Here is a 25,188-nt window from a genome sequence, read left to right on the forward strand (position 1 = left end):
GGCCCATTTCCACACTGTAGGGATTCAATGATTTCTAGGATAACTCATCATGACAATGTTCAGAAGTCCTCAGGTAGCACAAGCAACTCCATAGCGATTTTCAAATTCTCTTAAACACCAAACTTGATTTTTCACACCATACATATCAAGCCCATTTAAATTGTGGTTGCCTTGTCAGCAGCATGCAGCATCACTGAGGACCAGGGTTAGGCTCTCATTTCAAACTTGTACTGTACAACATTGTGCTTAAAGTCTAAACAGAATGCTTCAGCTTCAAAATCATGCAGCCACCATCTTAATCCAAACAGGTAGACACATTGCATTGAACCACCACCCAACCATGTAACAACTGTAATTTTGAATTCAAACAGGAGATTTTGAGAAAGAGGTAGCTGAACTCTCTAAACAAGAACAGCAACAGGGCGATGAGGACTCGGCAGATGATATTGACAATTCAGAGCTCTCTCAGTTTTGTGGCCTGACCTCAAAGCATAACTATACATCGCTTAATCTAAGTCTTTTGGAGGAATATATTTTCAAGCAGGTAAAATGTAAGTACAAATAATTTTTATTTAGTCTTTTCTATCATAAATACATAGCGATGGTAAACTGGTTTTGTTATCAACGATCTTAACCTCTTATTAATAGACGACTGGTTGCCACCTCTTTAATCTAGTATGAAATGAATGTCCTCCCTCTGTTGGATGACAGAGTCCTGGCTGAAACTCAGTTGGGCAATGGTGACCAAGGCCCTCGTAGTTGCACCAAACACGTTTAAACAGGCCATAGTTTGGCACAGCTGGCGTTAATTTCTGTTATGGAAAATAGTTAGAAGTTTGCACTAGTTAATAGAAAATGTCCTGCATCAGTTTTCAAGCACTTTGCAGGAATGGAGTGCAAGAAAGCTTCATTTTGCATTTGTTGCAGATGTACTAAGCACATATTTAATACATGATGCCTCAATTGAAAATATTTTTCTGTTCCAAGCACTGCTATTTTTCCTTTACCAGTACTTTGTAATTAAAAAATTATTTTTATATTTAAATCAATAAATCTGCAGATCTGAAACTGTGGAAGCACATGGCATGTTAGCATTTTAAAAGGAAAAGAGAATTGATTCAAGTTTGTTTGATAACTTCCCTCAAATGAGACTAAGATGATAAGTGTTGATAGAACTATTGAGTCTTTCCAGTAATTTCTCCAATTTTTGACTGTGTTCGACAATCTTAGAACTGTGGCCTCCTTTAAAGTGAAAATTGCTTGTTTTTAATATGACTCGTGATCCTATATATTCCTGAGCGGATAGCACTCTTGCCTCTAAATGAGAAGGTTGTGAAAGGTTTCACTTAGGACTTTAGTGTAAAATGTTAGTTCCTACTGTAATGCAATGCTGACGGAATACTGTATTGTTTTTTATGGGATGTGAAACTGAGGCCCATATCTGTCCATTTAGTCCAGAGTGATTTCTTGCATTCACCTATTTTAAAGAAAAGCAAGGAAGTTCTCGTGTCTGGGCTAATATTTATACCTCAACCAAAATCACTTGTGGGACGAAAGTTTTTGCAAAATGGTTCTTCCATTTTCTGCATTGCAACAGTGATTATGCTGCATTGCCTTTAATTTGTTTTAGACAACCAAGTTCATAAAAGGCAGTATGAAAATTAATCAATTTTTTCCTTTTAGTAACAGGAAGATCATTAAAAAGCTGTGAGATTTTAAATGATGCAGCTTGACAGCAATCTCCATTTCAAGTATGCAGCTCAGTTTGCAACTTCTGAAAACAATTCATCCCTGCTAATAGTTGATGTGTAAATGCTCGTACTTCATGCATTGATGGGTTCTTTTTTTGCCAAAGTATACAACTGAATTTGTCAAAATACTGAAATCAAAAGTCGGGAAGAACGGTTATTCTCCTTGATATGTATAATGAAGTCACACATACCTTCATAAGTGACAGATGTGTTGTTACACATCTCAACTGAACAAAATTCTTCTGTTGTAATAATAAAACAAAGAATTGGAGGTGCCAGAGATCTGAAACAAAAACAGATTGCTGGAGAAACTCAGGTCTGGCAGCATCTGTGGGGAGAAAGCATAGTCAATGTTTCAAGTCCGGTGACTCTTCAGCAGAACTACTGGCAACTAGGAAAAGGTAGTATTTATGGTGAGAATGGGGTTTTAGTGGGGGGATGCAGGTGGTTGGGGGAAGAGTAGAGTGGATAGCTGCAGACGGAGTCCAGAGAAAGAGAGAGAGAGAGAGAAACAGACAGACAGACAAGGGGATTAAGGGTAGACAGAATAGGTCTTAATAAAGACTGAGTCAAAGAGAATGGACGGGGTGTGCTGAAAGCAGCCCATGTACTGACAGGGCCAGGGTGTAGGGTGGGCTAGAAACTTGGAAGGATATAATCCGGCTCTAAAAGTTATTGAACTCGATGTTGAGTCCTAAAGGCTGCAGGATCTTCGAATGAAAGAGGCGATGCTGTTATTTGAGCTGCTGCTGAGGCTCACTGGAGTACTGCAGCTAGCCTGAGATAGAAATGCTGCTATGGGAACACCATGAAGTGTTGAAGTGACAGATTAGTGGAAGCTCAGGATCATTTTTATATACAGAATGTAAGTGCTCTGCAAAGTCACCTAGTCTGCGTTTTGTCTCCCAAGTTTAGAGCGACCACGTTGAGAGCAGCAAGTACAGTAAATCAGATTAAATGAAGTGCCGCTAAATTGCTGTTTCACCTGCAAGATATGTCTGGAGTTTTGGGTGGTGAGAAGGGAGGAAGTAAACAGACAGGTATTATACCTTCTGCAATTGAATGGGAAGGTGCCGAGGGGCGGAGGGGAGGTGTTGGCAGTGGAGAAGGAAACAGCCCCTGCGGAAGGCTGACAAATGAGGGAAATGGAATATGTGTCATGTGGTGGCATCCTGCTGAAAGTGGCAAATGGCAGCTAATGATTCTTTGGATGCAGAGGCTGGGGAATGGTAAGTGTAGACCAGGCGAACCTATCATTGTGGTAGGAGGGAAGAGGAGGAGTGAGGACAGAAATTCCTCTTACATGTTTTAGAAAGCGTCATATGGTTTTTTTCCTGCTGAGGTCACTTCTGCACATTATTTATTGCTGAAGCTGGTTCTCCTAAATAAACTTTAGACTGAATAGTAGTTTGCATAGTCGGCAAGAGGTGCGTCCCAGGAATCCAAATAGTCATAGAGATGTACAGCATGGAAATAGAGTTTTGGTCCAACTTGTCCGTTCCGACCAGATACCCTAAATAAATTTAGTTCCATTTGCCAGCTTTTGGCCCATGTCCTTCTAAACATTTCCTATTCATGTACCCCATCCAGATGCCTTTTAAATGTTGTAATTGTACTAGCCTCCACCGCTTCCTCTTGCAGCTCATTCCGTACACGCACCACTCTGTGTGAAAAAGTTGCCCCTTTGCTCCCTTTTATATCTTTCCCCTCTCACCTTCAACCTATGCCCTCTAGGACTCACCCACCACGGGGAAGAGACCTTGTCTATTTACCATATCCATGCCCCTCATGATTTTATAAACCCCTATAAGGTCACCCCTCGGCCTCTGAAGTTCTAGGGAAAATAGCCCCAGCCTATTCAGCCTCCCCTATAGCTCAAACCGTCCAACCCTGTCAACATCCTTTTGCATGCTTCAAACTATTGATGGTTGGCGAAAACTAATCACAGCATCCCAAATCAGAAAATGATCCTTTTTAGTTCCCCATTTTTCCCATGTTTTGAGGTGACTTTTGATTTAAGATTGAGATCACATAACTGTGGAGTGTACAGTCCGCTTGAAATAACAATTGGTTGACAGTGCAAATTGAGAACCTATTGACAATTTTGTGATTTTATATTTTTCCTTTGGGGGGCTGCAGGAGATGGGTTGACAGGTAGAAATGTAACTTTGCTAGTAAAGCCCAACTAGACACCAATTTAATTAGAGAGTAAAGTGTGATGACTCAGGTCATTAATATTTCCCAAAGCATTTTTTATCTATGCCGTCTGTATTTATTAATTCTGGAGCATAACATTCCATTATTTCTAATGGAGGGCAAAGGTACATTTTGTCATTAAATTATTTTTATGACAACTTTTGCTGATGATTTAACAGCAATTTACTTCAAATAAAACTTTGTTATAGTAAATAGTGTACTAATAGAGTAAAATAGCTCCCTGGGACCAGCCCTGTTCACAAATATTTCCTCGTATCACATGTTCTTTCTTGTATGATATCATTGTCAGTGCAGTGTAATTTGGAGTTCTTGAACTTGATCAAGGAATATGAAATCTCCCTGTGATAAACTTGTCACAGTGTGCACAAAAAAAAGTCCTTTTCATGTAACGAGTTAATGTTGCATGCCTGTTATGTTTGCCAGAATTGGGAAAATTGAGAAACATAATAGGTTTTGAGTAAAGGAGAGTTGGACAAGAACAAAAGGAAGGTCAGTGGTAGAATGGAAGGATCGAAAGGCTGAATGGCCTACGCCTGTTCTACTCCTGCTGTTGCATTACAAAATCTGGGCCAACCTCTATTTTTGAACAGGAGGGTCAGGTCTGGAGCAAGGGAAGGGGGTTGCGACCGGAATGGAGAAGGGTAGATGTTGGGTCAGATCTAGGGGAGGCAATGGGACAGGAATATCAGGTGGTGTATGGAGAAAGGGAATTGTCAGGTCTAGAAAGGAATAAGGGAGTTGTCCATTCTTAGGGACTGTTGGGTCCTGGGGAAGCTTCAGTAATCTGGTGAACGTAGTTTGGGGATGTCTGGGACAAATATGGGGTCAGTTAAGACTATGTATTTAATAAACTAACGTTTCCTGGGTAACTTATTGATTTCATCGAAACCCTCTGAATTCTCTGATTTAAATGGAAACTTTCACAGGGCTCTAGGTATAGAGGAATTGCCCAGCGGAATCTTCAATTTCTTACAGAGTCTGTTATGATGATGGTTTCCCATATGCAAACTAAATTTATGTTTGAATAATGACTATCCCAACATCAGCAAATCTGGTGCAGTCTTTATTTATAAAACCATGGATATGCTATTTCAACAGCTTTACCAACCTTCAAAGATTTGTGCCTGTGTATTTGGAGATCTATCTCTGTTCTTGAACCTCTTTAAAATTGTAATATTTAGTTTATGAATGCATCATTTCACACTTTGTGAAATGTCACTTGTCATTTGTTTTGTCTGTGTTTTTCATCAATCTGTATCCCCATGAAATTGTGAGCTACACTTCCATGATGCGTCATCTGTGATCTTTGAAATTGATCATCTACTATTGGGCTGAAGGTCACAATGAAAAACTATAATATTTCTTATACCAACCTATGGGGCATACTAATATAAGTTACCTTGTAAATCAGAAAAATAAATGATCAACTTTCAGTTTTTTAGCTAGCTTTCTATTCATTTTACCATGCCCTTTTAATCCCATTCTTTTTCAATTTTGCTGTCAAGTCTTATTTGATATTGTATCAAATGTGAACAATATGACTCTACTACCTTCATCAAAATTTGCAGTATTGGAGAAGAGCAGGAAGTCCAGTTGGATGGTTGTTTCCCACACCCAGAATATGCACATACAACCTCTTTACTTTTTTACCTGAGACGTTCCATGAGCCCCCTCTAGTTATTTCAAAGAGCTCAATCAAGCTTGTTGAACTCAAATTGCCTTCTGACAAATCTATGTTGCTTATCATTCATTAATCCATGATCCGTGATATTTCACAGTCCTTCCAGGAGTCCTAAATCGCAGCAGAGGTGTGAGAACAGCCATGTATAATCCAAAATGAAAGTCCATACTTGTTTTGTTTGCTTCCTAGTGAGAGAGTTAGAACTTGATGAACTTGCAAAATCTTTGGAGCATGCCCAAGATGAGCGTGAAAATCTAAACACACAGTTGGAAGGATTGAAGGTAAATTATAAAGGTCACTACTTAATTATTGAGTGTTTAAATATTTACTAATTTTTTATGCATTTGTAATAGCATTGAATATAAACTTTTAAACTATGGCTGTGTATCGTATGCTAGGTGTTTAATGTTTGAGGTGCAATTCATGATGATGTGTTTAGTGAGGTAATGCTAACGGCATGGGTTCAAATCCCACACCAGCTGAGGTTACCATGAGGACTACCCTCAACCTTTCCCCTTGCCTGAGGTGTGATTACCCTCAGGTTAAACCTCTACCAATCTCTCTTCTATTAAGAGAACTGTTGTCCTCTGGGACTTTAACTTTGCTGAGATGGCAATAAGCAGTCAATATTTTCAAGTTGACTTTATAAATCTAGATAGTGTTTGAAGACATTAAAAATGTGCAGTATGAAACTTAATTCTGTTTGAGTCACATCCTTTGTCATTAAATCTGATTATCTTTCTATGTAAGGTACAGATTTTACCAAAAGTCTAAACATCACAAATACATTAAAATGAAGTTAAGTTTATTTGTAATAATATTTAGATGGGACTCTGTTATGATCTGTAGCTGTTCCGTGATTTTTCAGAACCAGCAATTTTAAAAAGTGGATTTGTTTTCTATCTCAGAATCAGAAGGTAAAGTTGGAAACTGATCTTGCAAACCTGAAAGCCTATGGAGCAACATTGGATGCACAACTGGACAGTTTAAAAATGGTTCCAATGCTCTTTCAGTTCCACATTCAAATAATGGATAATGGTAAGTTATAAATTGCACTGATGATCAGTTCTGGCAAAGTTGGCATTTATCGCCCATCCCTAGTTGCACTGAGCAGTGTGGGCCATCTTCATGGTTGAACCTGTGCTACTGTAAGATTGAAGTCACATTGGCCAGACCTGGAAAGAAAGGGAGGTTTTCTTCCCTTAAGGACCTTACTACACCAATTAAATTTTTCCAACAACCCAACAGCTTCATTGTCTCCTTCACTGAAACAAGTTTTTTATTTAATATAGTTTTAACCTGAATTCAAATTTACCAACTGCTATTTGTTCAACTATGGCTTCATGAGCACTGCTAATGCAATGGTTAAAACATCTACGTAATGAATTGTATCTGCAAAGTGCGTTGTTTCTGATTATTTAATGTCCTCCAGCCTAACAACCCACTGAAATCTCTGTACTCCTCCAGTTCTGGCATCTGTGTGTCTCAAGTTTTCATTGTTGGCTGTGCTGTCAGCTGTCCAAGCTCTAGAATCTCTAAATCCGTCTGTCTGCGTACCCTTATAGGGCACTCCTTAAAACCTATCTCTGTGACAAAAATTCTGGTCACCTGTCTCATTAACTTGTGGCTCTGTCAAATTTTGTTTGAAGTACTTTAGGACCGTAGTTGTATGCTAGGTTAGAGAACAGTTGTGTTAGTAGCAGCATAAACTGCAATTGGAAAAAATGTAGTCTGAGTCAAGGACAGTGAATTTTAATCCATAAATCATAGTCATTTTAGTTTAGTTTTTATGAGGCACAGGATACCAGCTGTTATCACACTCAGCTGTTAAAACTGTTTCCTATTCCAGAATCATCCTTGAATGGAGAGTCAGCTCCCAACTTCTTTCCTCAAGTGTAAACTATTACCTTAAACCACTCGACACTGTTCCCTTTACAGCAAGTGTGAGGAGTTTATGAATTTCTTTGTCATGAAGTTCGAGACCATCCAATCAGCTATCTGCCACTGTTCTCCCTCCCCACCAGATGGAAGTTCTCACTCCTTATGCCTTCCTCTAGTTTCTTTCATAATCCCCTTTCTAAACTTATCTTGCTTCCATTTCCATTAAACCGCTGACTACCTAATTTCCCTTCATGCCTCCCATGTCAGGTGACATTGTTAACAGCTCTCCTGTTTGTTCGTCTGTCCTTAAAATCTGTTATTATTGCTCCTTTCTCAAAAAAACAGCTGTTGAATCCTTTTTCGTCCTTCCCTACCTACTTGCAAAATTTCAAAATTGTGATCACATCCAGGTGGGTGAACTGCGCTCACCTGTTTCCAGTCATGATTTAATTCCCATTCTTTCCATTCCCACACCACTACCTCTAGTGTCCCCAAGGATCCAGACCTGAGCCCTTGCTACTTCCTACAAGTTGCCTATCACTGCCATCATCCAAAAACACAGCATCACTTTCCACATCTACAGTGATGAGCTCTACCTTAAGATCAACAACCTCTGAATTGCGGACTGTTTGACTTCCATGGAATTTTATAGCGCAGAAGTAAACTATCAGATCCATCATGTTTGTACTAGGTCCTGAAAGAGCTACTCAGCCAGTCCCATTCTCCCATTAAATAGAACAGAATAGCAATTTGTTGTCATGTGTACTTTTACCAAAAGCAAGTCAGAAGTTTTATAAGTCACTATACCATGGCGCCTGTATTATTAACAGAAGTCATAGATAAGAAGAACAATTAAGACAGCATTTGTCTTAGATCAATTTCAGTTCGGGGAAAGTTGATTAAGATGACGAATGCTGGAATACCTGGAAGCCACTGCCGAAGAAGACCTCCACATTGAGACAGCCACGTCCGTACAAGACTGCCAAACCTGGAGACAACTACACTAAGCAGAGACCGCCCCCTCCGGGCAAGGCCACCTGAATGGGAGACTGCCGCTCCAGGCTGGAAAACAAAATTTTCACATGGCAACGAGACCTCAGTGCCATACCCCGGATCAAGATTTCCACGAATGGACTGGACGAGATTGCCACGCCAGGCCACTGGAATACCCAGAAGCCGCTGCTGAGAAAAACCTTCCCACTGAGACCTTCATGCTGGGACAAAATTGCCAAACCTAGAGACCACTAGGCCAAGCCAAGACTACCCCTTCGGGATGAGGCCACTACATCAGGAGATCGCTGTGTCACACCGGGCTGGAAGCCTCCTCTTTGCTGGGCCCAGGCTGAGAGAAGATGCCTTCTGCCATAGAAGTTAAAGAAGGTAAAATAATAAATGGAACCGTTAAGAAAAAGCAAAGAAAGAAAAAAAAAAAGGTGGACAGAGTAGATGAGGCCACAAGCTACGCTGCTTCTCTGCTGCCATCTTGTTTCAACTGATTCAACCTGAACTCGAACATTTTACTGAGACTTGAGCACCACATTTTAAGGCGAGGTAAAAGGCATTAGAGAGGATTCAGAAAACATTCCCAAGAATTGGTCCTGGAATGAGTTGCATCCGTTACGTGGATAGATCGGAGATTCGAGACATACACAGAAAATGCTGGAGAAACAGCAGGTTTGGCAGCATCTGATGAAAAAACATAGTTAACATTTCGAGTCCTGTGACTGGGGTCCTGTGTGCATTTTGTTTCAGAATTCCAACATCTGCAGTATTTTGCTTTTATTGGTGGTACGAGGCTTTTTTATTAGGAGAAGGGAAAGTTAAAATGAGGTTTGATTTAGGTGTTCAGAATCATGAAATGATGAATCAGTGTTTACTTTTGATGACATTCACAAGCGGAAGACACCAGTTTAATGAGACTAATAAAAGAAGCAATGCTGACATGAAGGGAAAAAATGTTCTTTTTTTCCATTGCAAGTGGGAGAGTGCATTGTCAAATTCATTCCACCCTTTTAAAACAGAATTTCCAATTATGTGAAGAGAAAAGATGAGGGATTGGGCCAAGGTCCTGTGCTGTTGTAGAGCTGGCACAGAAACTGTGGATTGAATGTCTTCCTTCAGTGATGTAACCAGAAGCAGGGAATTATGGGCCAACATGTGGGTCACATAAACTACCACACCGCTAAACATCCAAATCAGATGAGAGAAGTGAATGTGTTGGTCAAAGGCTGTTGGAGAAAAGTGGGTTCAGTAAATTCATCACTTTCAAATATATATCCAGCTCTCTTTTGAAATCTCATATGGAACCTGCCTCCACCACTCCCAAGTAGTGCATTCCAAATCTTAACAATTGAGTAAAGAAGTTTCTCTTCGTCTCACTCCTGGCTCTCTTGCTGTCAGTCTTGAAATTGTGACACCTAGTTACTGACATGCCAACAAGTGAAAGCAGAATATCTTTCTTTATCCTGTCAAATTGTTCATAATTTTGAACACATCTTCAATCTCCTCTGCTCCAAGGAGAATAGGTGCAATTTCCCTAATCTTTGCTTGTGTCTTAAATTTCTCATTCCTGATATTACTTTAGTAAATCTCCTTTGCACTTTCTCCAGGGTTTTAATATCCTTCCTTAAACAAGGATCCCAGAACTGAATGCAGTACTCCAAATGTGGTCTGGCCAATAATTTGTAGAGGTGTTGCACCACTTCCTTGCTTTTATACTCTACCTCTATTAAAAACCTCAAGATCCTATAAGCTGTCTTTACACATATTTCAACTTGCCTACCCACCTTCAATGAGTTATGCGCATGAACCCGGAGGTCCCTCTGCTCCTCAACGTGGTACCGTTGAACGTGTGTTGTCTCTCTGTTTCTTTCATCTGTTGTGAACTAGATTGGTAACCCCCTTCAAATATATCAATGAGATAGCCTAGACCCTAACTTTTATCTTATTTCAAGGCAAGTGTAAACTGCAGTGGTCCAGGTATAGTGGTCGCGCCATTTGACCTTAAGCAAAACACACTATACACCCAGCTAAAATACAAAGAGGAGAAAAAAGAATTTGTATAACTTTAACTCTAGTGGAAAGTTTAACTGAATAATGGATTATTTATTTCCTACGCAACAGCTGTTTGAATATAGTACCATCCCATAAACACACTTGGAAAAGGCAAATTCAGCAAAATAGATGGTCTAACATGCAGTGTTTCACAAGTCCAGGAGAAAAGAACACCAGGAAAATATTCAGACAGAGAGAGAGAGAGCCTTAGCTTTTAACTGTGGCCAACAGAGATATTTAAGAGCTTCCACAGCCAACTTCAAACCCCAACAACTGAAAGCTAAACTAAAACCCTGGTTCTGTGGGAGTCTGACTCCACCCATTCATGCTGCTTCTATTGTTTTAACTTTTAAAAGAGGAAACCCCAGGCTGCCTCAAGCTGTTTACTTTATTGGTTTGGAAGAGATAACTCGGTACCCCTCTCCAATACCTCTCTTCAAAAGAAACCAGGACAAAATACACCTCTTAAAGCCACAGTATTGTTTCACAGCAAATTGTATTAGCTCACACTTCTTTGCATTGATTTTTGTCTGCCAGGTGTCTGCCCATTTGGCCAGCTTGTCAAGTTCTTCTGAAGTTGCTGAGTGTCATCCTTACAATTTACTCTTCTCCCTAGCTTAGTATCGTCTGCAAATTTAGAGATTTTTTTTTCCCCAACACCCATCTCCAAATTATTTAAATAAACCAGAAAAGGCAGGGGTCTCAACACTGATCCCTGGGGATCACCACTTTCAACTCTTCTCCATTCTGAGAAATGCCTATTTATACTTATTGTCTGTTTCTTATCTTTTTGCCAACTTCTAATCCATTCTGCCAAGGACCCACCAATCCCAAACATTTTCTAATTTGCTATCCAACCTGCCATGTGATACCATATCAAATGCTTTCTAAAAGTCCAAATATAGAACATCCACAGCATTCCCCTCATCCACTGCTTGTGTCAACTCATCAAAGAATTCAATCAAATTTTTCAGACATGATCAGCATTAGATGAAGACGTGTTGACTATCTAGTATCGACTTATTTTTCACTAACCTCTCCCTGTTTTGTGGTTTTCCCACTATTGATATCAGGCTGCAAGCTAGGTACATACCCTTAAGAAATAAATACAGGGGATGTCCAAGGCTAGAGTAGTTTCCTGGGTTATCCTTTGCCCTTAAAGAACAGTGTCACATTTGCAATTCTTCAGTCTCTTAGGACTCACCCTGTATTCAGAGACACCTGGAAAATTTCTGTCAACAGCTCAGCAATTTGCTCCCTTACCCCCTCAGCAATCTAGGATGCATCTCATCTGGACCTGGCAATTTCTCTACCTGGAGCCTTTTTAGCACCTCTTTATCTATCACTATACTGTTCACTTGCTCGATATCCACGTTTTCAACTAGGTCATTGTCACCATTTTCTAATTTGGCAAAGACAGAAGCTAAGTACTGATTTAGTATCTCTGCCATACCCTTGGCTTTTGTGAGTAGCTTGCCCTGCCTTTTCCTTTTTAGTGAAGAAAGGTTGGGACAGAGGTCCTGAGCTGTCTGCTCAAAGACTAACAAATAAAGTCATTTCGGCATTACCCAATTGTGTGGTGTACATTGATGAACCAGTGATTTTTAGTCACACGTGGAAAGAACACTAGGAGCATCTGTCAAAATTGTTAGGTCGACTTCAGGAGGCAGGTTGGTGATAAACCTGGCTAAGAGTGAGTTTGCAAAATCCCACATCACATACTGGGCCAAGTTGTTGGACATGGATAAATGGCCCCTCGGGATGTGAAAACAAAGATTATTGGGGAGTTTTCCATATCGTTGACAAGGGAAATACTATGATTCCAAGAACTGAGTGGTTTTTATTTTAAGTTCGTATTGAATTTTAGCAGTGTGGTTGCTCCATTGACTGGCTTGAAGTGCAGAAAATTTCAGTGGATGGAGGCATGTCAGAAGGCATTTGACATTCTGAAAGCTGTGTTATCCACTGCTCCAATGTTAGCCACACTTAATTACACAAAGCCATTTGAAGTGGCTATCACTGAGTGATGTGGGTGTTGGTACTATGCTCTTGCAAGAAGACAGTGAGAAGATAGAAAGACCTATTGGGTATTTTTCCAGAATATTGAATAATCATCAATAAAAATATTCCACAATTGAGAAAGAGACCTTGAGTTTAATGTTTGCCTTGCAACATCTCAACATTTATATTGCTAGTAATGTGTCTGAGACGATTATGTAAACTGATCATAACACCTTAAAATTTTTGCGAAAATTTAAGGATAAAAATACCAGACTGTTCGGATGGAGCTTATTTATGCAACCATTCAATTTAGAAAGTTATATATGTGGCAAGACGAGAGATCGTAATTATCAGTATGTTGTTGCTGAGGTGCTTGGTGGAGATAAACAGACTAAAATGCACTGTAGTAATAAATGTTTGCTTAGAGTCACTGTAATGTAACATGTATATTGTTGTGTATTAATCACGTAAGACTAAAGGGTTTTAAAAAGTGAAGCCATCTTTGTATATTGATGGTTCATTTCTTTTTAGCGGGGTGGTATGACAATACTATGGCTTTAAGGGATGTATTTTGTCCTTTCTTTTAGACACAGATGCTGAGTGGTCTGCTCAAAGCCAATAAAGTATGCAGCTTGCGAGGCCTTGGTGCGTTTTTTTTAAAGTTGGAACAATAGAAGCAGCCTGAATGGGTGGGGTCAAGCTCCCAAAAAACCAGGATTTTTAGTTTTAGCTTTCAGCAGTTGCTGGCATCTTGAAGCTAGATGTAGAAACTCTTATTCCTCTCTCTGTTACAGCTTAAAGTTGGGGTTCTCATGGTGCTGCTAGAATTGCATTTGGAACAATCTATTTTATTGAATTTGCCTTTACCAAGGGTGTGTTTATGGGATGTTATTATATTGGAACTATTGATTAGTAGCAGTTAATATATGTTATTTTGTTAAGCATTTCAATTGAGTTACAGAGAAGCCAATTCTTATATTTTTATTTTGACTGTATTTTAACTTTAGTGTAAAAATAGTGTGTTTTGCTTAAAGTTGAATAGTTTGTTCAATCAAATTGGATCTGAACGCAATGCCTTACACTTACCTTTAAAATAAGAAAAAGTTAGGGTCTGGGCTATCTTAATCTATTTTGAGGGGGTTTGGTCTGGTCCATAACGGTACCTAGCTTGCACCCTATTCACCTCTCTTTTGAAATTCTCCCATTTTTCATCCACTGTTTCAGTACTAAATGGGCAGAAATTTTTTTCCAATTAAGTATTAGAAAGACTGAAACCACTGTTTCATTGTGCCAATTGTCCCTGCCTCAAACGCTGCTTCCTTGGCAATGAATCATCCTTTTCCCTTCCAATTGTTTGAGGCCAAACCAGGGTGTTCACAACTTTGGGATCATATTTGATATGGAGATGAGCTTTCTTTCACATGTGCATGCTGTCAATAATGCTGTCTATTTCACACCCAAAACATTGCCTAAATGTGCCGTTGGCACCCCCCTTTCTGCTGCTGAAACCCTCAACTTCAAATGTAACTGTCTATTGAACTCTAGTCAACTTCCCATACTCTGCCTTCCACAAATCCGAGGACATTGAAAATCCTGTTGGCTGTGTTCCAATTCGCAGCAAATCATTTCCTAGCCTCTATGCTTCCTGACTTACATTGGGTCCTGATCTCATCGATTCCCATAATAGTTTTAAAATCTTTCCATGTCCTGGCTCCTTCCTACATCTAATCTCTTGCAGTCCTACAATCGCCAAGATATCTGTGCTCGTTTAATTCTGGCCTCTTGAACGTCCCTAATTTTAATCATTCTCTAATTTTTAATCACTCCATCGTCAGTTGGCTATGCCTCTAGCTGTCTAATCCTTTGGCACTAGAATTCCCTTAACAAGCCTTTCAGTCTAACCATGTGCTTTTTCCTTAAAGGTGCTCCTTCCAGGTGCTCCTTTAAAATGTACCCTTGTGGTTCAAGCTTTTGGTGATCTGTTCTGATATATCCTTACAAAGCTTCATGTCTAATTTTATTTTGTAACTTCTCCTAGCAGACAGGGGGTGCCAATGGTGCATTCAGACAATGTTATGGGTGTGAAATAGACAGCCTTGAGATGTTTGAAGACATTAAAAGTATAGGTTGTTATTGAGGCAGGCATTGCCAGGTATATCTGTTATCCTAAAGTAATATTTCAGCATGTGTATTCCACGTTATTATCAATAACATTTTGAAAGTCAGGGAAAATCTAACTTTCTTTTTAATAACTTAGGAAATTGCATGCGCCAGAAACAGTTCCTATCTCTGGATACAATCATGAAGTAAAGGTAAATATCTAAGAAGATATATTAATTGGATAACTCATAATGTCACATTATCACTGATTTTGTGTTTTCAGGCATGCATAAAAACATAGAAAAAGTTTCCATTCTATACCAATATTAATCTTTGAGAAATCAGCATAAAATTAGGCTACTTCTTTGTAACGGTCTTACAAAGTTGGTGGGAAACTATTATGAAAAGGACATGAGACCACAGAGGGAGCAGATATTTGGCAAATGGAGTAAAATGTGGGGAAATGTGTAGTTGTCCATTTTGACAAAAGCATGTTGTCTAAATGGGAGATTCCAGAGCTCTGAGGTGAGAAGGATCTAGATGTCCTACTTTATGCATCGTATAAGTCTAATGCGTAGGTACGCAAGTAATTAGGAAAGCAACTATAATATTATTTACAGTGAGAGAGATCAAATACAAAGTAGGGAGGTTATGGTTCAGTTATATAAGGCATTGGTGAGACCACAGCTGGGATACTGCATACCAGAACATAGAGCAGTACAGCACAGCACAGGCCCTTCGGCCCACAATGTTGTGCTGACCTATTATCCTACTCTAAGATCAAACTAACTTGCATACCCTACATTTTACTATCATTCATGTGCCTATCCAACAGTGTCTTAAATGTCCCTAATGTATCTGACTCTACTACCACTGCTGGCAGTACATTCCACCACTCTGTGAAGAACCTACCTCTGACATCTCCCCTATACCTTCCCCCAGTCACCTTAAAATTATGCTCCATTGTGATAGTCGTTTCCACCCTGGGAAAAAGTCTCTGGTTATCCACTCTATCTATGTCTCTCATTATCTTGTACATCTCTATCAAGTCACCTCTCATCCCTCTTCGGTCCAATGAGTAAAGCCCTAGCTCCCTCAACCTTTCCTCATAAGACCTGCCCTCCAGTCCAGGCAGCATCCTGGTAAATCTCCTCTGCACCCTCTGTAAAGCTTCCACATCCTTCCTGTAATGAGGTGACCAGAACTGAACACAATATTCCAAGTGTGGTCTAACCAGGGTTTTATAGAGCTGCAGCATTACCTTACTGCTCTTAAACTCAATCCCCCTGCCAATGAAAGCCAACACACCATACACCTTAACAACCCTATCAACTTGGGTGGCAACTTTGTGGGATCCATGGACATGGACCCCAAGATCTCTCCGTTCCTCCAAACTGCCAAGAATCCTGCCATTAACCTTGTATTCTGCATTGAAATTTGACCTTCCAAAATGAATCACTTCACACTTTTCCAGGTTGAATTCCATCCCGTATTGACAACCCAATTTAAGAAAGAACGTAACTGCGTTGGAAGTAGCTCGGGAAGTTTCCTAGACTAGACTCGAAATGTGTAGGTTATCTTACGAGGAATCGTTATATCTGCTAGAGTTTAGAAAGATCAGTGATGGCTTGATTGAAATGTATAAAGTCCTGAGGTGTCTTGGCAGGGCAAATGCAGAAATGGTGCAGAAATTCTCGTGGGAGAATATGAACTGGATGTCATTATTTAAAAACAAAGTGTCTCCCATTTAAGACAGTTAGGAAGATATTTTTTGAGGATTGTGAGTCTTTGTAACACTCTTCCTCAAAATGAGTGGTGGTCGAGCCTCTCAATACTTTTAAGGCTAACGTGGATAGTTTCTTGGTAGGCTAGAGGTTAAAAGTTACTGGGGGTAATTTGAAATATGAAGTACAAGTTACAATCCGATCAGCTGTGATCTTATTAAATGGCAGAGTAAGCTTGAGGGCCAAATGTTCTACTTTTGCTCCTGACTCATGTTTATACTGGCAGTCTGAATTCAGATTGCACATCTTGCCATTCACTTTAATAATAAAGTTAGTCTTGATACCAAGCCAAAACCCCTCTGCTCAATGTTAAATGGGTAATATAACTGGTGTAATAGAGTGAAACCAATTTTCAACAAGACTGAAGCATTATCATAGTAGTACTGTGGCCTCCTTTATACATAGTCAGTGCTTAATATTGGTCTGAGTGGAACCTGAAAGTGCAACGTAATCACTTACTGCGTGTAAGGAAAGGAGAGTGGTGAATGAGTAGATCGTGTATGCAGACATTGGTCTCTTTTATACTGAATAAGTTTCTGTCACCGTTATCCCCTGTTTACCATATGTTAGTTAGTGTGTTATGTTGGGGAGAGCAAAGATAAATCCACGTAACATGGCAAGACTAATTCTGCAAAAATCTATAGGTTTCCCATGTTGCTAAGCAGACTGGTAGAGGCTGAAGCTACCTTAAAGCTTGCCTACACCTTAAGGAAGAGGAGGCTGTTTTTGTTATTTGTGATGTATTTGAAATATTTGGGACACCTTGGTTCATTTCTTGACATTCCATTTTCAGGATTCCTGTCAGCTCAGGTTTTTTGCTAATTGTATTTAATCTTTCCTTTTTCACTTCCTATACAGATTAATAAGCTCCACATCCACTGTAGGTTCATGATATTAACATTTATCACAAAATTGACCATTGTAAATGGGATAATATTTTTACCTGTTTTGTTACCATGTTTTTTAAGTTCAATGAAGATGAATGTTGATAAAGAACACAAGTTTAACTCCTGCAAGTAGTTTAGGTGGCATGATTTATGTAGATGCTTTATGTTCCTGTTGCAATATGTTAATGATTTATTTGTCAGAATTTACTAAAATATTGTAGCTCAGGTTTAAGTATCCATCTGCCTTTCTCCATCGCTACAGCCCTGTGGATTCTCAGATATGAGAATTTTAATTCTTCTGCTGTAGGTAAAGCCTAAATAAACAGTATTTATTTCTGTGTCTGTTTTCTTAGCCTTTAAACTTGAATTTGTGCACCTTCCCTGATTGTTCTACTGGTGAATTAGCTGATCCATGCAACATTACAGTCCTAGATTCAATTTCTGGCCAATGCAGCGTTAGTTGGCCTCAACTGAGGTGGCACAAGCACTACTACAATTGTCTACAAGGATCTGGGTTAAGAAAGGGGGAAATGAACCTGAGCTCCTGCTCCCTGTGGCTTCCTTTTTAATTCTTACTGGAACCACGTTAAGTTGACGTTGAACAAGGTTTGTTTGACAATAGATGTGATTTCATCTGTGCAGTTGGTAGTTTGTGGCTCTTAGCACCATTGATCTCTGATAAGCTGTGTAAAGCAGCCATATTATAGGTGTGAATCCATACGTACTATGTTCAGTCTGATTTGGACTAAGCTTTTGCATGTAGCCTTGGTCATGATGTTGAATCTGCAGTTTGCAATATGAGATAATACTTGACTTGAATTCTTCTGTGTACTCCTTCAAGTGTTGCACTGCATCCTTCTATCTGTAATTCACAATTTACTGGTAGTGTTTTTGCTCATCATTTGAATAGAAGTTGATGTGCATTGCTCCCTGAATAAATGCCAGACACGTTCAGCAGCCAAATTCATTTTAAATGTTTATAAGTTACTGCGTAAAAAATTATTTCAATTGTAACAAACTATTTATGTATGATCTAGCAGAAACACTCCAAATTGCAACAACCTTTTGCTAAAAGTACTGTGTATATGAAGAATAAAGATGTTGAACGATGAAGAATGGAAAAATTTTGAAGCAACAGCTCAGGTCAGATGTGAATGCTGAATTTCACTGGGTTTCTATCTGTTTAAAGAGATTTTGTCTGTTGAAGTTAGCTTTTGTGAATTAGAGTTATCAGTGTTTTATTTTAATGCAACAATTTTTGCAGATCGCTATGTTCTGACATTACGCTGTATTCTGTTATGAAAGTATGTAGCGAATACATTTTATCAATACATACTATGTCGACCATGCGGCGCAGCTTAAACTTTGAATGCTCATTACTGAGAGTTGTTAATCTGGGGTCTTCACATGATTATCATTGGCTGAACTGTGGTCAATTTAAACACCATATGGGGCAATTTTTTTAAAATGCTTAAGTCCACTGGTGGAAGATGTTTACCACAGTAATGTAAAACCTAAGTAGAGTAAAAATGAATCTTGTCCCCATCCTGGCAGCAGTTTTGTTATCAAACAGAACACTACAATTTCGTGGTTTAAACAAACACTCCTCCTGTGTTTTCTATGTACTAATTGACACAGCATTCTTTTTACAGAAAAATGATAGAAAGAAATGTCTTTTACAACACGTGAATGAAAGTGGTCTCCATTTGTGGTTTTTCTACAAATTGTGAACTGTGGTTTGTTTTTTTAATTTCAGTTATCAGTAATTATGTACAATACAATACATGTAATGTACAATAATTATGTACATTAGTGGAAAATTACTTTGTCTAGTTTTTGAAATTGCAGAAATGTAATTTTCATTGTAATACTTGTTGTTTGCTGCCAGCTATTCAAAACGTTAAATTTTTTGTACACAATGTACATGTGTATCATACATGGATTTTAATGTAAATTGGCTACTAATTTTTGATGCATCTCTTATGCTGAATTGCAAGATTACTTCCAGTTTGTGATGCACATTATATTGAACAGGATTGTTCTTGGTGCCAACACAGAAGGCAAAGTTTCCAGTAAATAGCCATTGTCTAATACATCAATTAGTTGGTGCTATAGTAGTGAGACTAATGAATTGCACTTTCATATATGGGTCAGATTGTAGAATGTGTATTTTTAAATAATGCTTAAGAAAACTATGAATCTGTTTTATAGATATAAAAAATATGTTTTGGCATTTTAAATGTTTACTAAATCATTGAGAACACTGTTTTCTATATAGTATTGCTACATTTGAACATTAAAGGACTGTATATTTATTTTTATTGTGAAAATACTGTCAAATACAATAAATTGCTTTTAAAGGTGGTATTTGCTGTTTTTCTGCTATGGAAAACTAATTTGATTTGTGATACTACTCTGCATATCCCAGCACCATGCACCAGCAGCTGGTAATAATGGGAAGAATTGTTAATGCCAAAGGAGGCAAAAAATCTACGCCGTTGATAATCGGCCTGGAAAGCATGTTTCGGGGTGGATTAGCATGAAAGGATTTGATATTGTACCTATTGTGGAAGGATAAAGCATAGATTATTGTGATACTTCAACTTTTTCTGTTTCATTCAATTTTCAAAAGTGCTTTTTGATCAAATTTTGCTAATCAAACCTGAACTTTTACAGTGTTGGACAAAGTAGCAGTGTTCTGTTCCATTTTGATCACTCATACAGAAAAGTAAATCTCCTATTGCTGTACCCCAACATTGTCTTCTCCCTAATCGTGGCTTCGGCAATATAACTCAGAGATGGTAAGAACTGCCGATGCTGGAGTCAGAGATAACACAGTGTGGAGCTGGAGGAGCATGGCAGGCTAGGCAGCATCAGAGGAGCAAGAAAGTTGACGTTTCTGTTCGGGACACTTCTTCATAAAAACCTGACCCGAAACGTCAACTTTCCTGCTCCTCTGATGCTGCCTGCTCTGCTGTGCTCCTCCAGCTCCACTCTGTATTATCTTGGCAATATTACCTTTCCATTTCCTCCCTCAGCTAACTCCGAAGCCTATTGACTTCATTATGCTAACTTTTACATTGTCAATGTAGTGCCAATTTGTGCTGAGTTGTGGACAGTTTAACAACTAGTTAATCATAAAATGTGTAAAGACAATTGATGAATATGTAGCATAAAATAGTTAAAAGATGTACCATCTAAACATATGCACGCGAGTACATCAGCTGATGTCCTGAAGTGTTGCGTGTCAACAGCCTGGATTCTGTACATGTCTCACTTTTCAGAAAATTAAAGAGAATTGTTTAACTAGTCTATTATTATTTGTGGTCAGTGTAATTTGAGATCACATTTAAGCATTTGCAAGTACCTAGGTTAATCAAAGGTAGTCAACAGATTCATTGAAGACATTCTGTCTAGTAAACACAATAGCTTTTTTTAAGAACATACCTCTTGGTCCGACGAAGGAAAGCAGGGTCGAAAAGGGCTCTTGAGGTTTTCTCAGTGCTGCTTTTACATTCTGAATAACTCTTATTAGATAATACAGTCATAGTAACAATGCCTTCTGCATTTGTGTTGAAATATTTGGACACTCAGACAGATTCCAAAGAATTCATCAATATCTCAATATTCAATTCTTCATCAAATTTAAATTTAAAGCCACAGCACAAGAAAAACATTAATTTCCTCTATAACACCGTTTAATTTGTACAAAATAATGAAAAGTTGGCATCATGTTTTTTTTTCTGTCTCAAAATAACTGATGAACACTTCTACATAGAAAAACATGCCTTGTACAGACAGGTAATGCCTCAGCAAATACATTTCCATTGCAATTTGCAAAGCTGGAATATTAAATGGGTAGTTACTACCCTTTGTACCACATCTCAGATCTGCATTTAAAGTTTAAATTTGACAGTTAGCACAATGTTCATTCCAGTACAATCTCCACATTTTTCTAAGTATTGTAGCACATGCACTTGCTTAGCCTTAACCTAAAGATTTTAGGTTCATTGGTAAGAAATTCATCACTTCAATGATATAAATGTTTCTTGGATCCCAGTTGTCTGAGTATTTCTTTGTTGATGAGGTAAAACTGGTCTCTGTCAATTGTAGGCTCTCTGTCTCTCCATCACAATCCACACTACCCCACACCCACCATTTAGCCCTCTTCCCTCCTGACTTCCCTGTTGCAGTCCCCTTCTGACTGCACAACCACTTTGTAGCTGTTTTCTTCCTCCTTGCAGCTCTGTCTCCCCTCCCCCTCAATGTTAAGGGAACTATGGGATATGAGGTGTGAATTGGCAAGGATGGATTGGAGAAACCTTACGAAAGGGGATAGGCAATGGTTCATATTAAAAGAATGTGTGCGTGATTTATGAAATTACTTATCCTGTTTGACTGCAACAATAAGGGGAATGTGGTTCAACTCCGGCTTACAAAAGTAATTAGGGATAGTATTCGATCCAAAGAGGAGGCACACAAAATTGTTAGAAAATGCTGCAAGCCTGGTGCTTAGGAGCATTTTAGAATTCAGCAAAAGAAGGCAAATAGTTTAAGGGGAAGTAGAGTGAGAGTAAAATAGAAACTGACCATAAAAGCATTTCTAAATATGTGCAGAGAAAAAGATTAGCAAAGACAAATGGTTAGAAGTTAGAGAAATTATAATGGGAAACAAAGAAATGACAGAAGATTTGACCACATACTCTGGTTATGTGTTCACAAAAAACATCCCAGAAACTTTAAGGTACCAAGGTCTAGGGGAGCCTAGTTTAAGAAATAAGGTGCTGAGGAAATTATGGATTTAAAGGCTGAGAAATCACCAAGGCCTGATGGCCTACATTTCAGAATACCAAAGGAAGTGACCGTGGATATATTGGCTATATTGGTGGTCATCTTCCAAAATTCCTATGACTGGAGCCATTTCTAAGGGTTGGAGAGTGACAAAGGTAACCCCACTATTTAAAAAGGGAGGGAGATAAAAACAATTTCCATCAGTAGTCGAGAAAATTAACTAGAATCTATTATAAAAGACCTGAAAACACAACATTTGGGAAACATTACCAGGATTGAACAAAGCCAGCTTGAGTTTATGAAAGGTAAGTAAAACATAACCAATTTTCTAGAGTATTTTTTGAGGATGTAACGAGTAGAATAGATTAAGGAGAACCAGTGGATGTGGTGTATATGGATTTCCAGAAGGATTTTTATAAGGCTCTTCATAAAAGGTTAGTGGGCACATGGGATGAGGGTAAAATATCGGCATAGATCAAGAATTGGTTGACGGATAGGAAACAGGATGGGAACAAATAGATCTTTTTCTGTTGGCAGGCAGTTACTAGTGGAGAGTACGAGTATCAGTGCTTGGGCCCCAGCTTTTCTCAATATGCATAAATGACGAAATGCAACAATTTCAAATCATGCTTATGTAGAGTCTTAGAGTCATACAGCATGGAAACAAACTCTTTGGTGCAACCAGTACATGACAAACACAATCCCAAACCAAGCTAGTCCCACCTGCCTGTTCCTGGCCCATATCCCTCCAAATCTTTCCTATTCATGTACTTATCCAAATGTCTCTTACATGTTATAATTGTACCCACATTCACCACTTCCTGAGGAAGTTCATTCCACACGTGAACCATCCTCAGTGTAAAAATAAATTGCCCCTCATGTCTTTTTTAAATCTCTCCTCTCACCTTAAATAGCACCCCCTAGTCTTGAAATCCCCCAACCTAGGGAAAAAGACAACTACCAATAACTCTACACATGACACAAAACTGCATAGGTTTGAGAGCTGTGACAAAAGTTCAAGTAACTTCAAGATTATTTAAACGTGAGTAGGCAAATACATGGTAGATACAGTACAATGTAACTAAATATGAGGTTGTACACTATGATGTGAAAAACAGAGAGGAACTGTACTATTTAAATAGTGATATATTGGGAAGTGTACACGTACAAAGGAAACCAGATGTTCTTGTACACGAGTCAATGAAAATAGACAAAATAAAAACTGAAATAAAAAGAACTGCAGAAGCTGTAAATCAGGAACAAAATCAGAAGTTGCTGGAAAAGCTCAGCAGGTCTGGCAATATCTGTGAAAGAAAATCAGAGTTAGCGTTTCGGGTCCAGAGACCCACAGAACCGAAAATAGACAGGCAGGTGCAGCAGACAATTAAGAAGGTAAATGATATATTGGCTTTTATTACCTAAGAAAGGATATACTTGCCATTAGAGGCAGCATAGTGGAGTTTCACTAGGTTGATGCTGGGTATGGTAGGACTGTCCTATGAGGAGAGATATTAGTACAGGCTCAGTCGAACCAGAGTTTAGAAGGATGAGAGGACATCTGATTGAAAGTTCTAACAGGACTGGATACAATAGATGCAGAGATGTTGTTTTCCCTGTCTAGGGAGTCTAAAACTAGAGGACAGTATCTCAAGAGATAGGTGTAGTCAGGTGGCCTGTCACTGCCAGGATTGTTACAGAAATATTCTTTTTATCCATGTTCATGGGAAAAAAATAATTAGTGTGCAAGCCAAGTTTAAACCTAGCAAACTTCAGAGTTGGGACAGCCAGGTGTTGGACAATAGTCAGAAGCAGACAGGTCTGGAACTGCCTGGTCAGTTGCTAACAGCCACTTTGTTTCTGAATGAACTGTTGTTTACACCTCCAGTGAACCAACTTTGTTTAAAGAATGCTATGCAGATTTGCTGGCCCTCGGCTCCTTAGGAGGCTGGATGCATAGTGAGACGAGGACGGCACTTGACAGTTGAGTGTTCAAAATGATGTTCTGCGATCCAGTGAGAAGGGCAAGACTGGTAGATGTAGGGATAGTGTAGTATGTTACTGTGAAATGAAAGATACAGAACATCTTAATCCATTAATGTTCGTAGACAATCCTGCAAAGTCACTGCAATGCACTTTTTTTCTCTTTTTGTGCCTAAATGTTATTGACAATTTCTACTCCAGAGTTAACTGTGAGATTTCCTTTCCATGGTACCAGTGTTCAACTGATGACTCATGAATATGTCAGCATGAGTTTCTATTTTCATTGTTTATGCAGGACAAAAGATTCATCAATGCTAAATCTGCAGTTTAATTAGAATACAATTGGCAGCCCTTGGTGAAGACAAAGATCATTAGCCATTATGACGCATACATTTTCTCTACCTCTTTGAGTTGAAAGTGTCTGACTCGTTTTTTTCATGCTTTTTAGTGAACTTAAAAAAGAATCAGTATGATCGATGTAGATGATACCGTGCGGAATGTGTACCCTGTAGCAATATTGAGCTCTTTTGAGTCAGTGATAATGCTCAGATGTGAAGGAAAGTTTTACTCATCGTAATCCAACAATGTGCATTAACCCCAGCACCAGTCATTATTTTGGTGTTTTGAGTAGAATTGTGATGGAGTAATGACATATAATGGCTTCTTGACACTTGTGTCCTCTGAGCCTGCTGCCTAAACACTGCAATGTAGTGTGCTTACTGTCACCGTTTGGAAAAATGGGAGCTGGATGATAAATATGAAGCGGAGCAGAGGTAGACCATTCAACCACTTGACCTTGTTCTGCCGTTCAACAAGATCATAGCTAATTTGTTTGTGTTTCAAATTCTACATTCCCATCTACCTCTGAGAACTTTTGACTCCCGTGTCTAATAGCACCTCTGTCTTAAAAGTATTCAGTGAATCTGCCTCCACCACCTTCTGAGACAGAGTTCCAAAGCTGCACACCCAATTTTAACTGAAGTGGTAAAATATCAAAGGCAAGGTAACTTTATCATCTTAGAGATAGTAGGAACTGCAGATGCTGGAGAATCTGAGATAAC

At 38.9% G+C, this 25,188-nt stretch overlaps 1 long non-coding RNA gene across 1 annotated transcript; it reads left to right on the forward strand.

Moving 5' to 3' along the window:
* The first annotated feature begins 309 nt into the window (after window positions 1-309).
* LOC125483621 lies at window positions 310-19,720 on the forward strand. Its single transcript, XR_007262557.1, has 5 exons — window positions 310-551; window positions 5,839-5,930; window positions 6,558-6,687; window positions 14,843-14,897; window positions 18,394-19,720. It is a non-coding gene; the product is annotated as an uncharacterized LOC125483621 (long non-coding RNA).
* Window positions 19,721-25,188: the final 5,468 nt, after the last annotated feature.

This window comes from Rhincodon typus, chromosome 1 (genome assembly GCF_021869965.1).
Source record: "Rhincodon typus isolate 14 chromosome 1, sRhiTyp1.1, whole genome shotgun sequence".
NCBI classification, from domain to species: Eukaryota; Metazoa; Chordata; class Chondrichthyes; order Orectolobiformes; family Rhincodontidae; genus Rhincodon; species Rhincodon typus.